The sequence below is a fragment of the Pongo pygmaeus genome, chromosome 5, assembly GCF_028885625.2.
Source record: "Pongo pygmaeus isolate AG05252 chromosome 5, NHGRI_mPonPyg2-v2.0_pri, whole genome shotgun sequence".
In the NCBI taxonomy this organism is placed as follows: domain Eukaryota; kingdom Metazoa; phylum Chordata; class Mammalia; order Primates; family Hominidae; genus Pongo; species Pongo pygmaeus.
Genome location: NC_072378.2, coordinates 99,818,087 through 99,834,455, shown reverse-complemented (window position 1 = coordinate 99,834,455; position 16,369 = coordinate 99,818,087). Strand labels below are relative to the sequence as shown.

General features: G+C 36.1%; 1 pseudogene; it reads left to right on the top strand.

The window, feature by feature from the left end:
* Positions 1-13,427: 13,427 nt before the first annotated feature.
* Positions 13,428-14,329, top strand: LOC129039090 (nucleophosmin-like; annotated as a pseudogene).
* Positions 14,330-16,369: the final 2,040 nt, after the last annotated feature.

Genomic DNA, 16,369 nt, shown 5'->3' with positions numbered 1-16,369 from the left:
ATCAAATTTAAGAATATTAAAATCATATCAAATATCTTTTTCAACCACAATAATATAAAACTATAAATCAATAACAGGAGGATTTTCAGAAGATTAGCAAATACATGAAAATTAAGTAATATGCTCTTGAACAACAAATGAGTCAATGAAGAAATTAAAAGGGAAATTTAAAAATATGTTGAGACAAACAGAAATGAAGACATAACATCCCAAAACTTACAAGATGCAGCAAAAGTGGTTCTAAGAGGAAAGTTAATAGCAATAAATGTCTATGTCAAAAAAGAAGAAAGGTCTCAAAGAAACAACTTAACATTATGCCTCAAGGAAACAGAAAAAAGAACTGCCTACACCCAATGTTAGCAAAAGGAAGGAGACAATAAGGATCAGAAAAATCATACAAAAGATCAATCAAATTGAGAGTTCGTTTGTGAAAAGATAAACAAAATTGACAACTTTTAGCTAGACTAACAAAAGAAAAAAGACTCAAAGTCAGAAATGTAAGTGGAGACATAACTGACACTACAGAAATACAAAGAATTATAAGAGATTTTTATGGACAATTATATGCCCCCAAATTTCATGATCTAGGAGAACTGGATAAATACCTGGAAACATACAACCTGTCCAGACTAAGTAATTAAGAAATAGAAAATCTGAACAGAGCAATAACAAGTGAATAAGTAATAAATAAATAAATAAATAAGTTTCCTGTTAAAGAAAAGCACAGGACCTGATGGATTAACTGCTGAATTCTATCACACATTTAAAGAACTACTACCAATCCTCCACAATCTTTTCCACAAAAACAGAAGATGGTGGAATACCTCCAAACTCTTTTTTATGAAGCCAGCGTCACCCTGATACAAAAGCCAGACAAAAACATCACAAGAAAAGAAAGCTACAAGCCAATATCCTTGATAAACATACATGCAAAAATACTCAACAGGATACTAGCAAACTGAATTCAACAACACTTTAAAAGGGTCGTTCACCATAATCTGGGGGATTTATCCCTTGAAGGCAAAGATGGTTCAATGTTTACAAATCAATAAATGTGATACACCACATTAAAAGAATGAAGTACAAAAATAACATAATCATCTCATTAGATGCAGAAAAAGCATTTGAGAAAATTCAACATTCTTTCATGAAAAAAGTACTCAGCAAATTAGGTATATAAAGGATGTACTTCAACCCAAAAGGTTAAAAACATGCAAACACATTTTTAAGTATAAAATTCCAGAACGAAAATAGTCTTGAGAGTGTATTTATTTCCTCACAATATGATCTTGATTTTAAATAACAGCATTTATAGTTTCCTATTCTTGAGTTGTTGAATAGAAGCTTACCTGGGGTAATCAAAATTGGTGAGACAGAAGGAAGCCTCTGGCCTTTGTTTCTATTTAAAAATTAAGCACAAAGGCCACTTTGCAAAGGGTGGCTTTCTATCAGAATAAGCCACTTTATACTCCATCATTTGTGCATTGTACTGTGTAGTATGACGTTGAGCTTATCATTTCAACACTTGTGGTGTGGAAGGAGCTGATAAGAATTTTCCCTTTGATTAATCTTATGTTAAAATGCCTAATTCAGGCAGGGTACAGTGGCTCATGTCTGTAATCTCAGCACTTGGGGAGGCCAAAGTGAGCAGATTACTTGAGCCTGGGTGTTTGAGATCGCCTGGACAATAGGGAGAAATCTGATCTCTACAAAAAAATACAAAAATTAGCTGGGCATGGTGGTGCATATGGGTAGTCCCAGCTGCTTGGGAGGCTGAGGTAGGAGTATTACTTGAGCCCAGGAGGTCGAGGCTGCAGTGAGCAGAGATCATGCCACTGAACTTCAGCCTGGGTGATAGAGAAAGACCATGTCTTTAAAAAAGCCTAATTCAAATGATAAACATTCAGCATCTACATTTCACAGTTTCTTAATGAACAAGGAACATTAATAGAAGAATTGTTGGATGTGAACATACTAACAAATAATTAACCTTTAAATATTGTGATCACAAACACCAATAACTATTAAGTATTGATTAAAATGCAATCGAAGATTCATAAATCTAAAAGTTTACCAGAAGACTTTGATACCCTGAAGTATTCGGAGCTATCTGCCCTCTTTAACATCTAAGGTCAGACATGAAATAACTCTCCCACTAATTTCATTTTGTTATTTCCATCAAAATCTTTCCTATATAAATCCCATTTCATTCTCTTTGATTTCTTGTAAATAAACAGAAAAACTCAGTTTGCTTCTGATAAAAATCTCCTTAAATATTTCACAAAGGCATAAATCATCATTTAATTGATCTTTTTTTTTTCTCATGACACCTAAGTTTCATGATCTACAGTTCATTTGAATAATAACCCCAAATACGTGTTTTCACTTTTGTAAGTGATTTATAACTTGCATTGAAGGCCCAGTGGTGTTTAATTTTTCCATTGTTATGCCTCATATCGAGATTAAGAGTCCTATTTCTTTCAATTCTTTTTGAGGAAGGGATAAAAGAAAGAAGGAATGAACATATTGAGTGCTTGTATGTTAAGCATTGTGCTGGATGTTTTCACAATTCCTCCTGCTTAATTGTCCCAACAAATGACTGAAATGGTTATTATTTTCTTCATTTTGTAAGTGAGAAAACAAAGAATTAGAGTTATGTAAGTTGTTGAATATTGCACAGCTATTAAAAAGCAGGGGCTGAATTTCAGGCCTGTAATATCATGAGTTCATAACACGAGTGAAATCCAACTCTTGGAATATGAAATTCCAGATGTAGCTAATACTCATTGCAAAATTAATACCTCCAAAACACCTGTTCAATCCCCCTTGTACTTTCTGGCATTGCACACCTTCTACATTAGTACATATGCTCAAAGAAAAACAACATTGACTTACAATATCAAAACAACTTTATGCAAATATTCTGCTATACACAAGATCCACAATTCAGAAGAGTTTTTAAGGAAAAGAATAGTTTTTGTTGCATGAGATTTCACTGGTAGAGCTAATATTCAGTGAAGTGTGAACAATAGAAAGCACAGACAAGACTTTCAGGAAGAGGTCACTCTTCATAGAGTGTTTAATGGGTGCAAGTGTTTGATTCTGACCTACACATTTTATAGCTTTAACAGGAATTTTTGCATAAATAACTCTGATCATAACATCGTGGGGCTGCATACAATAGTAAACAGGTCCTCCAACCTGGGTTGTGGGTAACTAAAAGATTTTCCAGGGTGGAAGTGGGAAAGGTGGGGGTTGGAAGTATACATTTAGGATAATAGAGAATGGAAAAGGTGAAGTTGGCAAGGGGCACGGCATGAAAAATGGAAATATCATGACCATAGGTAAGGATGACTAACTCATGTTAAAGATGCCCTCAATTATTTGAGGAACACAGCAAAAATTAAATGAAGGGCTTAATAATTCATTTTTTGAAGCCAGAATATAGTGATATAATAACATTTACTAAGAGAAAGCAACATGAAGATTCTGCTTTAGAAACCTTGATTTTTAAAAAGAATGGTGAGATAAAGAGAGAGCACATTTGGGTTGAAACCTTTTAACATAAGCTAGTCTGGCTCTGGAAAAAAAATAATTTCTATCCATTTTTGTATTCAGTTCCTGAAAAGAGGATGCAATTGCACAAGTATTATATGAATTCATAATAGTTACATGTCTAAATAATTTTGTATATTTAAGAGGTAATTACAAGTGTTGCTGGAAGGGCTTTTTGCTTTAATTTTTGAAATATTTATACTTATTGTAAGAAATTTAAGCAATATGAAATAATGCAAAAAGTGAAATTAACCTCTGTACCACTTCCCAGGCCCCTCATGCATAGCTTCAAGAAGTTAACACTGTTAACTCTTTGACAAACATTTGTTATGCAACTAGCTTTATTTTCTACTTAATATTTTTCTTTCCATGTGAGTACAGGCAAGTTCTCATTCTTCTTAACAGCTATGTGACACTCCATAACATGTACCGTAAGTGGATTGTAATATTTACATACCAACTATGTATCAAATATTTTTAACCTCTTAATGAGCCTTTAGGTCATCTCCAATCTAAAGATTGTTTGCTATAGCAAACAATCTTGTATATGAATGGAATTTTGATATGTCATTTAAAAAAATTCTAAGGTGTAATTCTGGTAATTTTTCTTTGGTGCTATTAGGAAAGCTAAATTCCTTTGTTTGGGGTTCCATTAATAAACTTAATGGCTGTAGGACAGTCATTTAGGAAATGTGATTAAGTAGCAAGCAAAGGAGGCTTTCAGTGTGAGTGCATGTGAATACTTAATAAATTTCCACATGAGAAATTTTGGAGAATGAACCAGGTAGCTCTGTGACTACGGATTAAAAACCACATTTGGGAATTGTCTGTCAAATACATCAAAGTGTTCTGCATTAGTTACTTACTGGGGTTAGCAGAAGAAATGATTACTGCTGCTTTCTTTTATGTCTTGGATGAAAGGGGAGCATAGAGGTAGATTTTGGTGCCTCTCTCCTTATGCCCTCAAATTTATTTTGTTTGGAATTATGTAGTGCTTGAAAAAGCACATTATTCCATTGAATAATGTTTTAGACTTACACACTGATAACTCAGTATTTTAGTAAAATAAATTTAAAATCTATTTTTAAATGAAAAGGCATAAATATATTTGTTTATGTACATAGATATCTGTAAAAGTGGTTTTTAAGAATCCTAGTACACTACAAGAAAACATTGAGGTCAATCTCCAGGACATCGGTCTGGACAAAAATTTCCTGAGGAATCCTCCACAAGCACAGTCAACCAAAGCAAAAATGGCCTCGGGATCACATGGAGTTAAAAATCTTCTGCACGCAAAGGACACAATCAACAAAGTGAAGAGACAACCCACAGAATGGGAGAAAATATTTCCAAACTACCCTTCTGACAAGAGATTAATAGCCAGAATATGTAAGGAGCTCAAACAACCCTATTGGAAAAAATCGAATAACCTGATTAAAAAATGGGCTAAAGATTTGAGTAGACATTTCTCAAAAGAAGACACACAAATGGCAAACAGGCATATGAAAATGTGCTCAATGTCATTGATCATTAGAGAAATGTTAAGTCAAAACTACAATGAGGTATCATCTTACCCCAGTTCAAATGGCTTTCATCCAAAAGACATATAATAACAAATGCTGGAGAGGATGTGAAGAAAAGGGAACACTCATGCACTGTTCGTGGGAATGTAAGTTAGTACGAGCACCATGGAAAACAGCTCCAAATGGAGCTTTCTCAAAAAACGAAAAATAGAGCTCCCATACGACCCATCAGTCCCACTGCTGGGTATGTACCCAAATGAAATTAAATCAGTATATTAAAGAGATATCTGCACTCCCATGTTTGGTGTAGCGCTGCTCACTATAGTCAAGATTTGGAAACAACCTAACTGTTCATTAACAGATGAATAGATAAAGAAAATGTTGTACATGTACACAATAGAGTACTATTCAAACATAAAAAAATGAGATTTGCAACAGCATGAATGGAACTGGAGGTCATTATGTTAAGCAGAGTAAGCCAGACACAGAAAGACAAACATTGCATGTTCTTCTTTATTTGTGGGATCTAAAAATCAAAATAATTAAACTCATGGAACTCATGGAACAGAGAGAGTAGAAGGATGGTGAACAGAGGCTGAAAGGGTAGGTAGAGGTGTTGGAAGGAGGTAGGGATGTCTAATGGGTACAAAAAATAGAATGAATGAGTAAGATCTACTATTTGAGAGCACAACAGGGCGACTACAGTCAATAATACATTTTAAAGTGAAATTTTAAAGTGTACATTTTAAAGTGACAAAAAGAGTATAATTAGATTATTCGTGGCATAAAGGATAAATGCTTGAAGGGATGGATGCCCATTCTCCATGATGTGATTATTGTATATTGCATGCCTGTATGAAAGCATTTTGTTTATTTCATAAATGTATACACCTGCTATGTACCCACAAAAATTAAAAATTAACAAGAAAGATTCCTAGCATTCTAGAACTGGAAAAAAAAAATTGTGAGGGTCATTTAGTCCATATACTATGGAGAAAATGAAGTCCCGAAAGGCTAAGATAGTTGCCTCAGGTTGTACAGTCAGTGTATAGCACAGTTTGCACCAGAATCCAGACACGTGTACCCAGTCTAGTGTCTTTTTCATCATTCCATTTGCATGAAAAGAATAATTGATAAAAATAAACAAATTGACCGTTGTTAGTTTCTTTGCACTCACAGAGCCAGACATGAAGGGGAGTTGATCGATCTTTGGTTTATGTAATCAATGATGACAAACTCTGAGTCTAGTATTGGGCCTGTATGGTCCTGATTTGTGACTGACTGAAGAGGCTACTCTACCTATCCCGCACTCCACATCGACACTCCCACCCAGGGCAAAATGCAGCTGCAAAATGCCAATGTCTTGTATCCATTGTTGGGCTCAAGCAGAATTAGCAGCTGCCCAAATAATTAACTATTTATTAACAAGCAGGCTGTATGGAAGATTACTTAAGGAGAAATAAAGCCTGAGCCATTGTGACCCTTATTATTGCTGAGGGTGACTCTACTCTGTAAGATGTTCTGTCCATAAGATAGATAATTTGGAAATACCAAGAGAAATCCAAAGTAATTGTGCTTTAAAACAATAAAAACAGATTATTTAACAAGGCAAGTAATCCTATAGGCCATCATGATTTTTCCTGAATCCCTTATTTAATTCCTAGGTCTTTCTCCTCAGCTTGAGGTGATAGATTTTCACATTACTCCAGTGCCCACTCTGACACGCAAATAACAATTGAAAGCAGGACCTAAGGTATTCAGAGTAGTATTTCTTAACTCATATCAAACTTCATCCTCCACTATCTAATGTATCCACTGTCAATCCCAAAAATGAGGAGATGATGGAGAAAACAAGGGACAAAGTACATAAAATCCCTATTCTGGGAAAAGACAGTAACATTTCTATTTAGCTAGAGAAACCTTACTCGTTCTTCAACGTGCAATTCAAATGTTATCTCCTCAGTAATAAATCTTTGACTTCTCTTTTATCAATCACTTCTACACTATGGTTTCCATTATATTTGTATGTACATTAGGGTCCTGTTACATTTTATAAAAACCGTATGGTTCTCTATCTCCCATAATTATGAATTTCTTGAGGACATAAAATTGTGTCTATCAATGTTTGCCCATAGCTTATTACACAGCAGGTAATGAGCAAGTGTGTGTTAAACTTCTACAATCCCCTTTGTGTCATCTGATTCGGTCAGAAAGTAAAATTATCCTGATTAAAGCGAAAATATATGTTCTCTACATAAAGAGGCAACGTTAATTAAAAAAAACACACAATAAAATGCACTTAACACCTGATTTGCAGTAACAGGTTTTCATTTTTCTTTAATAATTCACACAGCACTTACCATGTCTCAGGGTCATCATTATAAATGTCAGTTGCTGCTCTGGAATATGTCCACACATGCCAGTTAATGCAAATCTCTGGCAAATAGAATGTCAGATAAACCACCTGTCTCTTTATTTGTTCTGCCTTCTACCAGACATCACTTAAGCACCCACTTTGACAATGATTAGGGGTACCCATGACTGATCCATATGTTCTATCAATTCTTGTTTCTAAGAATCAGGATTGGATGTCTGCAGGATTTTTTTATCTTTCTCACTTAATATACAGCATTCCTCAGTGCGCGCGCGTGCACGCGCGCACGCACACACACACACACATTCACTCACACATTCCCTATCACATTTTAATATCCATATTCAGCTCCGTGGGCACTCGTCATGTAAAAATGAATGTGAAATGAGTCAAATCAAACCAATAGCATTCAGCTTATACAGTTTTTTAAAAATCTGATGTTTATTCAAGCACTGTCTCTGGTAATTCTCAGAAGATGTTAAAGTATATCCAATTACTAAGGTCATCTATGCAAACAGTAGAGCAATCATCTGATTTGGGGTCAATAAGGAATAGCAATCATAAAGGATTCAAAATTTCAGATCTCCATCATTCTGGATTTGACTTCCAAAATGGAAGAAAAGCTAGTTTTATAATACAAAATTATAAGACAAAAAATTTGGAGAGGTCTTCTCACTTACAAAAAAAAAAAAAAAAAAGCAAGCCAGCTGAACCTTACCTTGCCAGGCATTTGGTAACTGTTGAGGATAACATTTCAATAATTAAATAAACAACTCTAATTCTTCAGAAAAAAGGATGGTCTACTTTTAACATGCTATAGTTACAGAATATTTGGGCCCAACACACCAAGAATCAATTTTATAAATTAATAAACTGACAAGATTATCAAATTTTAATGTTATGAGTTATTGACAGTAACAGTCAACTAATCCAGAAATGCTATTTCTCTTAAAAAACTTATGTGTAGCAAATAAGAACAGCCATACAAAGTACATATAAATTAAGATGGCCCTATTTACCAAAAAAAGATACCTAGTTTAATTTTAATTACATATAATCAAACAAATAATTTTTAGTATAATTATGGCCTATGCAATATTTGTATGTCCTGTATTTTATCTGGCAACCCAAATATAAATCTACCAAGAAGGCCATTTATCCAGCAAATTTTGTGGCAGAGAAGGGAAAAAGACCCTTCAAATCTGGCTTTACTCAAACATTTCACTTATTTCTAAAAATAGGAATGGAAATAAAAATGAAGTAAATCTGTTTAGAACTCTATGCTTTTTAAGGTCTAGAAAGGTTCAACCATTTAGCAACATGTTTACTTTCCTCAATCACAGCATTATAAGTCTCAATATCATTGCCTAAGAGTTAGTGTGTGATTATTTTATTACCAAAAGATCTCTGAAGACTGAATCTCCTCTTGAAATAGTTACATAGACTCTTGCTCATTCTTCTCATAAAGAGACCCAGAAATAAATTTCTAATCCTTTTGAAATTCAGTGTCCAGGATGACTCATTAAACATGGTGTGCTTTGGAATCAGGAAGTTTATTTTTGCAACTTAAGTAGACTGCTATAATGTACTGAGACCTGACAACTTGGAATTAAAAAGAAGCCACAGGGACTGGACAGGGTGGCTCACGCCTGTAATCCCACCACTTTGGAAGGCTGAGGCAGGTGGATCACTTGAGGTCAGGAGTTTGACCTCAGCCTGGCCAACATGGCAAAACCCTGTCTCTACTAAAAATACAAAAATTAGCCAAGCGTGGTGGCGTGTGCCTGTAATCCCAGCTACTTGGAAGGCTGAGGCACAAGAATCGCTTGAACCTGAGAGGCGGAAGTTGCAGTGATCCGAGAGGCACCACTGCTCTCCAGCCTGGGCAACAGAGCCAGACTCTGTCTCAAAAAAAAAAAAAAAAAAAAAAAAAAAAAAGAAGGAAAGAAGGAAAGAAGAGAGGGAGGGAGGGAGGGAAGGAGGGAAATTGCTTTCCAGGTAAGGAGCCACTTTCTCATGCCCTGTCTCAAAAAAAGATGGGGGGTAAAGGATCTGAATAGATACTTCTCTCAAAAGTAGACACATAAATGGCCAACAGGTATATCAAAAAACGCTCAGCATCACTAATCATCAGGGAAAGGAAAATTAATACCACTATGAGATATCACTTGACATCTGCTAGAAACGCTTTTATCAAAAAGATGAAAGATAACAAAGATGCAGAGATAAGGGAACTCTTTACACGGTTGGTGGAAATTGTGTACCGTTACATAATAGTGTAACTGTTATGGAAAATCATATGGAGTTTCCTCAAAAAAACTAAAAATAGAACTCCCATATAATCCACTAATCCCACTTCTGGGTATATATATCCGAAGGAACTGAAATCCATATGTCAAAGAGATATCTGCACTTTCATGTTCACTGTAGCATCATTCACAATAGTCAAGCTATGAGTAATCAACCTAAGAGTTCCTTCAATGGAGGAATGGATAAAGAAAATGTGGTAGTGTATATGCACAATGGAATACTATTCGGCCTTAGAAAGGGGGAAAATCCTGTCATTTGTGACAACATGTGGAATTGACGAACACTATGCTAAGTGAAATAAGCTAAGCACAAAAAGACAGATGCCACATTCTACTCCCTACTTTTGTAAATTCATTTTTTTTTTTAGTTTCCACATATAACAGCTCAGCCTCTCCAGCAGCTGGGATTACAGGTGCATGTCACCATACCTGGCTAATTTTTGTATTTTTTCTCAAGACAGGGTTTTGCTATGTTGCCCAGGATGGTCTCCAACTCCTGAGCTTGAGCGATCCACCTGCCTCAGATCACTTGTTATATGTGGAACAGCTAATCTGTTATATGTGGAAACTAAAAAAAATTGAACGTACAAAAGTGGAGAGTAGAAAGATGCTTACCATAGGCTACTAGAGGGTTGGGGAGGGAGGGAAAGAAGAATTGCTGGTCAAAGGGTATGAAGATTTAGATAGACAATAGTAGACAATAGTAATAGATTTTGAGACCTATTGCATAGCAGAATGACTATGGTTAATAATAATGTATATTTCAAAATAACTAAGAGAGTAAATTTAAAATGACTCATAAAAAATGATAGGTAAAGCTGGGCATGGTGGCTCACACCCGTAATCTCAGTACTTTGGGAAGCCAAGGCAGGTGGATCACTTGAGCTCAGGAGTTGGAGACCATCATGGGCAATATGGTAAAATCCAGTCTCTACAAAAAATACAAAAATTAGCCAGGCATGGTGTCATGCATCTGTAATCCCAGCTACTGGGGAGGCTGAGGTGGGAGAATCACTTGAGCCCAGGAGGCGAAGGTTATAGTGAGCCAAGATAGCGCCACTGCACTCCAGCCTGAATGACAGAGGCAGACCTTGTCTCAGAAAGAATAAATAAATAAAAGATAGCTAAGAGAGGTGATAGATATGTTAGCTTGATTTAGTCATTCCACATTGTATACATATATGGAAACATTACATTGTATACCATAAATGTATATAATTATGATTTGTCAATCAAAAATTATAATAAGTAAAATAATTTTTAAAATAAACTGACACTCTTTGAAACTTAGATTAAGACTGACAATAAGACCCCTTGGTTACTTCTTCAAACATAGACTTTTACAACAAGTTATTACTCTAGGGAATACATACAAAAATAAGCAAAAACATTCCATTAAGGTACTCCTAAAATTTTTTCATATTCAGAGTTCAATTCTTCTGTACAGACCCACCACTAACATTTGGAGAGCCCGGGAAAAAAACACAAGTGGAGGCCAACATGCTATATTTCTAAATAGTTGGAAGTTATAATTTAAAACTATACCACAGCCCAGACCTTGTTCCCACCTATGTTCTGCAGGAATTACCCTACCCAGAGGCTAAAAGAGCCTCCTTGTCCCACACCAGGTTTGCCTCCTATAAATCAGAGACTAGCTAGGCCAGGGCAGAGTGGAATCTGGGGCCAGACTCCTGGGTGGTGAGTAGACCTGTCCCAACCGTGTCAAGCTCCCCAGGAGACAGGAAAAACACATTCCCCTTCCCCAGCCTCACTTTTCTTCAGGATTTCCAAGATGTTCTCAGCACCTCCCAAAACCACACCACCCAGCTAGAGGAGAGGAAGACACTGTTTTCCTGGGACCCTGCCCTGCCTAGACACCCACACTGTGTGGTGTGGAAGCACCAACTTAAACCAAAGCGCCACTCTTTCTCTTGGTTCCCAGAGTAGAATCTAGAACCCTCTCCCTCCACCCTCAGCCCCACTTCCTCTAGAAAGTGTGTGAGCACCAGCCATAATTCTGGAAAGTTCAGTTGCCAAACTTTCCGAAGACTTACCTACAAAATATAAAAAAAATAAAATAAGACACATTTGCATTTCAATGTGTACAAAATACGCAATCCTCTCACGGGCAGGACCCGCGGTAGGGCCCCTCTAGCCTGGGTCGAAGGGCAGTCATGCTTCTGAATCACCTTTCTCCCCAGAGTCAGAGACATGCTTATTATCCCCCAAATACCATCCTCTGTGCACCAAAAGCAACGATTATGAACATTTCTTTAAAAGTGCTCTACTGTTTTCACCAGGAGATTTCCTAAGCCACTAATCACTAAGCAATGTTTTCAGATGATTAAGCAAAAGACAAAACGTTGACACATTATTTTTAGTACATTTGTCCAATTTCAAGTTGGCAGATAAATACATGTGATTAAATCTTAATATTTCTGTTTTTATTCATCGATAAATGCCTCAAAAATTCTATAGAAAAACATATTTATTAATGCCTAAAAATTCAGCCTATATATTTTTTCTTCTCACATACTCTTTAACTTCTAAAACTTTTGAGAAGGAAATCAAGAAAAAATATTTTTACCATATACTTTTCTCATCCTCACTTGTACATTTTCATTTCTGAATAGCAGCTTAGAAGGAAAAAAAAAAAAGATGGTTGTTCTAGGAGAACAAATTGTCTTTATCCAGCAATAGAAGAAGTTAAATTTAAGAATAGCTCATTGCCTGTCATTAGCTGAGGTTGCTGGAAGGTAAAGGCTGCTCAGATTCACTTGTCAAAGTCTTCTCATGTTTTTTCTTCTACCTTCTCTAGTTGTAGGGTACAGGGCAAATTGCCCCTTCAAAGTACAAATATAGCCATGCTTAAAATGCCATTTTTGTTTTTAGCACCAAGTCATTGCTAGAGGTATAATTATCCATTAAGAGAACTCGATTCAAATGAGTTTCCCTGGTTACTACGCAATTCATAGAGTCACAATTATTTTGTAATAGAAAAATAAGACAATGAAAGCCACAAAGGATATTGCTAAGCTAAATCCAGGTGATGGTATAGTACTCACCTCTATTTAAAAAGAAAATATTGGGGAATTTGGGAAGTAATATAGACAACTATAGTAAATGCTTTCTTTGCATACAGAAAATCACAGAAGGGTTATTTCAACATGAATTCTATATATATTATACATATATAAGATTGATGTCCTCTTATGAAAAATGAAGAGACTGGCAACTAACTCATTTACTAATAGGGTTGCCAGATTTAGGGAGGATAAAGATAGGATGGACAGTTAAATTTGATTACAGTGAAATATTTTAGTGTTAGTATATCCTGAATATTACAAAGGACATACTCATACTGAAAAATTATTCATTCTTTATCTGAACAATCATATTTAACCACATATTCTGTATTTTACCTGACCATCCTATTTACTCATTATAATAACCCCATAAGGTTGGCTTTATCATCCTCATTTACAAGTAAGGAAATTGAGTCTCAGACAATTTAAATAGATCAAGATCATACAACTAGGAGGTAGCAGAACCCATATTAGAATCTAAACCCCCTGGTGTGATTCCGTCCTGCATGGCCATTCTCTGGAGCAGTAGTCATTTATCTCTGTCTGCCTTCTGTCCTACCTAAGTGCATGCCTCCATCCCATGGAAGATTTCATGGACATAGACATGAGCCCCCTGAGGCCTCAGAACTATCTTTTCAATTGTGAACTAAAGGCCAACAAAGATTATCACTTTAAGGTGGATAATGATGAAAATGAGCACCAGTTATCTTTAAGAATGGTCAGTTTAGGGGCTGGTGCAAAGGATAAGTTGCACATTGTTGAAGCAGAGACAATGAATTATGAAGGCAGTCCAACTAAGGCAACACTAGCAACTTTGAAAATGTCTGTACAGCCAATAGTTTCCCTTGGGGGCTTTGAAATCACACTACCAGTGGTCTTATAATTGAAGTGTTGTTCAGAATCAGTGCATATTAGTGGACAGCACTGAGTAGTTTTGGAGGAAGATGCAGAGTCAGAAAATGAACAGGAGGAGGATGTGAAACTCTTAAGTATACCTGGAAGGTGATCTGCCCCTGGAGGTGGTAGCAAGATTCCATAGAGAAAAGTAAAACTTGCTGCTGATGAATAAGATGATGATAATGATGAAGATGATGATGATGATGATGGTGATTTTGATGATGAGAAAACTGAAGAAAAAGCTCCAGTGAAGAAATCTGTAGGAGATATTCCAGCCAAAAATGCACAAAAGTCAAACCAGAATGGAAAAGACTCAAAGCCTTTTGAGTCAACACCAAGATCAAAAGGACAAAAATCAACACCAAGATCGAAAGGACAAGAATCCTTCAAAAAACAGGAAAAAACTCCTAAAACACATAAAGGACATAGTTCTGTAGAAAACATTAAAGCAAAAATGCAAGTATAGAAAAAGGTGGTTCTCTTCTCAAAGTGGAAGCCAAGTTCATCAATTATGTGAAGAATTGCTTGTGGATGACTGACCAGGAGGCTATTCGAGATCTCTGGCACTGGAGGAAGTCTCTTTAAGAAAATAGTTTAAACAATTTGTTAAAAATTTTCCATCTTATTTCATTCCTGTAACCGTTGATATCTGGCTGTCCTTTTTATAATGCAGAGTGAGAACTTCTTCTACCGTGTTTGACAAATGTTGTTCGGGTTCCATTGCCAAGAATGTGTTGTCCAAAATACCTGTTTTAGGGAGGGGAACATTACACACCGGAGTCTGTCGGGAGGTGGTGGGGGAAAGGAAGGGAGAGAATTAGGACAAATACCTAATGTATGCGGAGCTTAAGACCTAGATGACGGGTTGATAGGTGCAGCAAACCACCATGGCACATGTATACCTATGTAACAAACCTGCATGTTCAGCACACGTATCCCAAAACTTAAAGTAAACTTTTAAAAAATGCCTGTTTCGTTTTTAAAGATGGAATTCCACCATTTGGTTTGTTTTAAGTATGTATGGAATGTTATGATAGGACACAGTAGTAGTGGTGGTCGGACATGGAAATGGTGGGGAGACAAAAATATACATATGAAATAAAACTCAGTATTTTCATAAAGTAGCATGGTTTCTATTTTAAAAAAAGAATCTAAAATCCATGTTTCAATCCTACATTCTGTTCATATACTAACTGAATTGCATCTAATGTATTTAGCAAACACGTAGGCCAAGCTCTACATGCCTTATAAAAATTGACTTAGTTAATTCTCACTACAAACCTATGAAGTAGGCATTATTATTATTTCCTTTCTACACATGAGAAAAATGAGGCATGGTGAGGTTAAACAACTTTCTTAGGCTCACATAGCTAGTAAGTGATAGAGTCAAGTTTCAAATCCAGGCAGTTTAGCTTCAGAGTATACCCTCTTTGCTCCATCCATCCATAGGTAGTTGTCACCCTAATAAAGTCTCATTTTTAACTTTTGAATAAAAAAATGGACACAACCAAGCCTTAGAACACGGTTTTCAAATACACTAGAGAAACCTAGTTACAAGAACATAAGGATGTTTCAGATCATATAACACATCAATGACATGAGTAGAATAAAAATATTAGTAATTTGAACATAGTTTTTTTTGTTTTTTGTTTGTTTGTTTGTTTTGTTTGTTTGTTTGTTTTTGAGACGGAGTCTCGCTCTGTAGCCCAGGCTGGAGTGCAGTGGAGCTATCTCGGCTCACTGCAAGCTCCACCTCCCAGGTTCACGCCATTCTCCTGCCTCAGCCTCCCGAGTAGCTGGGACTGCAGGCGCCTGCCACCACACCCGGCTAATTTTTTGTATTTTTAGTAGAGACGGGGTTTCACAGTGTTAGCCAGGATGGTCTCCATCTCCTGACCTCGTGATCCACCCACCTCGGCCTCCCAAAGTGCTGGAATTACAGGCGTGAGCCACCGCACCTGGCCTGAACTTAGACTTTTAAAAGAGCAATAAATATTAAGAGTTTAAATATATTTATTGAATTAGTGAAATATTAAGACATTGAGCTATTTTTAAAGTTCTTTAATGTAATAGATTTTGAAGATGATTTAGCATCACATCATTTCTAAGGCAAAACTTAACTTTAAGGAAAATATTTTCCATGAGGTCATGTTTCCTTATTGGCAACAGTGTAAAGTAAGTGAACATATCTGCAATGCCCAGTCCTTTTCCTTTTTTGCCCTAGACAGAGCTCCAGTTGCCCATGGCAACATTATTATGCCTGCACCATCTCTACCACTCTCAAAGCTCTACTCTTAGACCCTTATTTAGCAAACTTACTTAGTTCACCCTTATGGAGCATATATATCTTAATAGAAGCATTTAGAAATAATGCCTTAATGCCAAAATAACTTAATTTTATTTTTATTTTATTTATTTTTTTATTATACTTTAAGTTTTAGGGTACATGTGCACAATGTGCAGGTTAGTTACATATGTATACATGTGCCATGTTGGTGTGCTGCATCCATTAACTCATCATTTAACATTAGGTATCTCTCCTAATGCTATCTCTCCCCCCTACCCCCACCCCACAACAGGAACACTTTTACACTGTTGGTGGGACTGTAAACTAGTTCAACCATT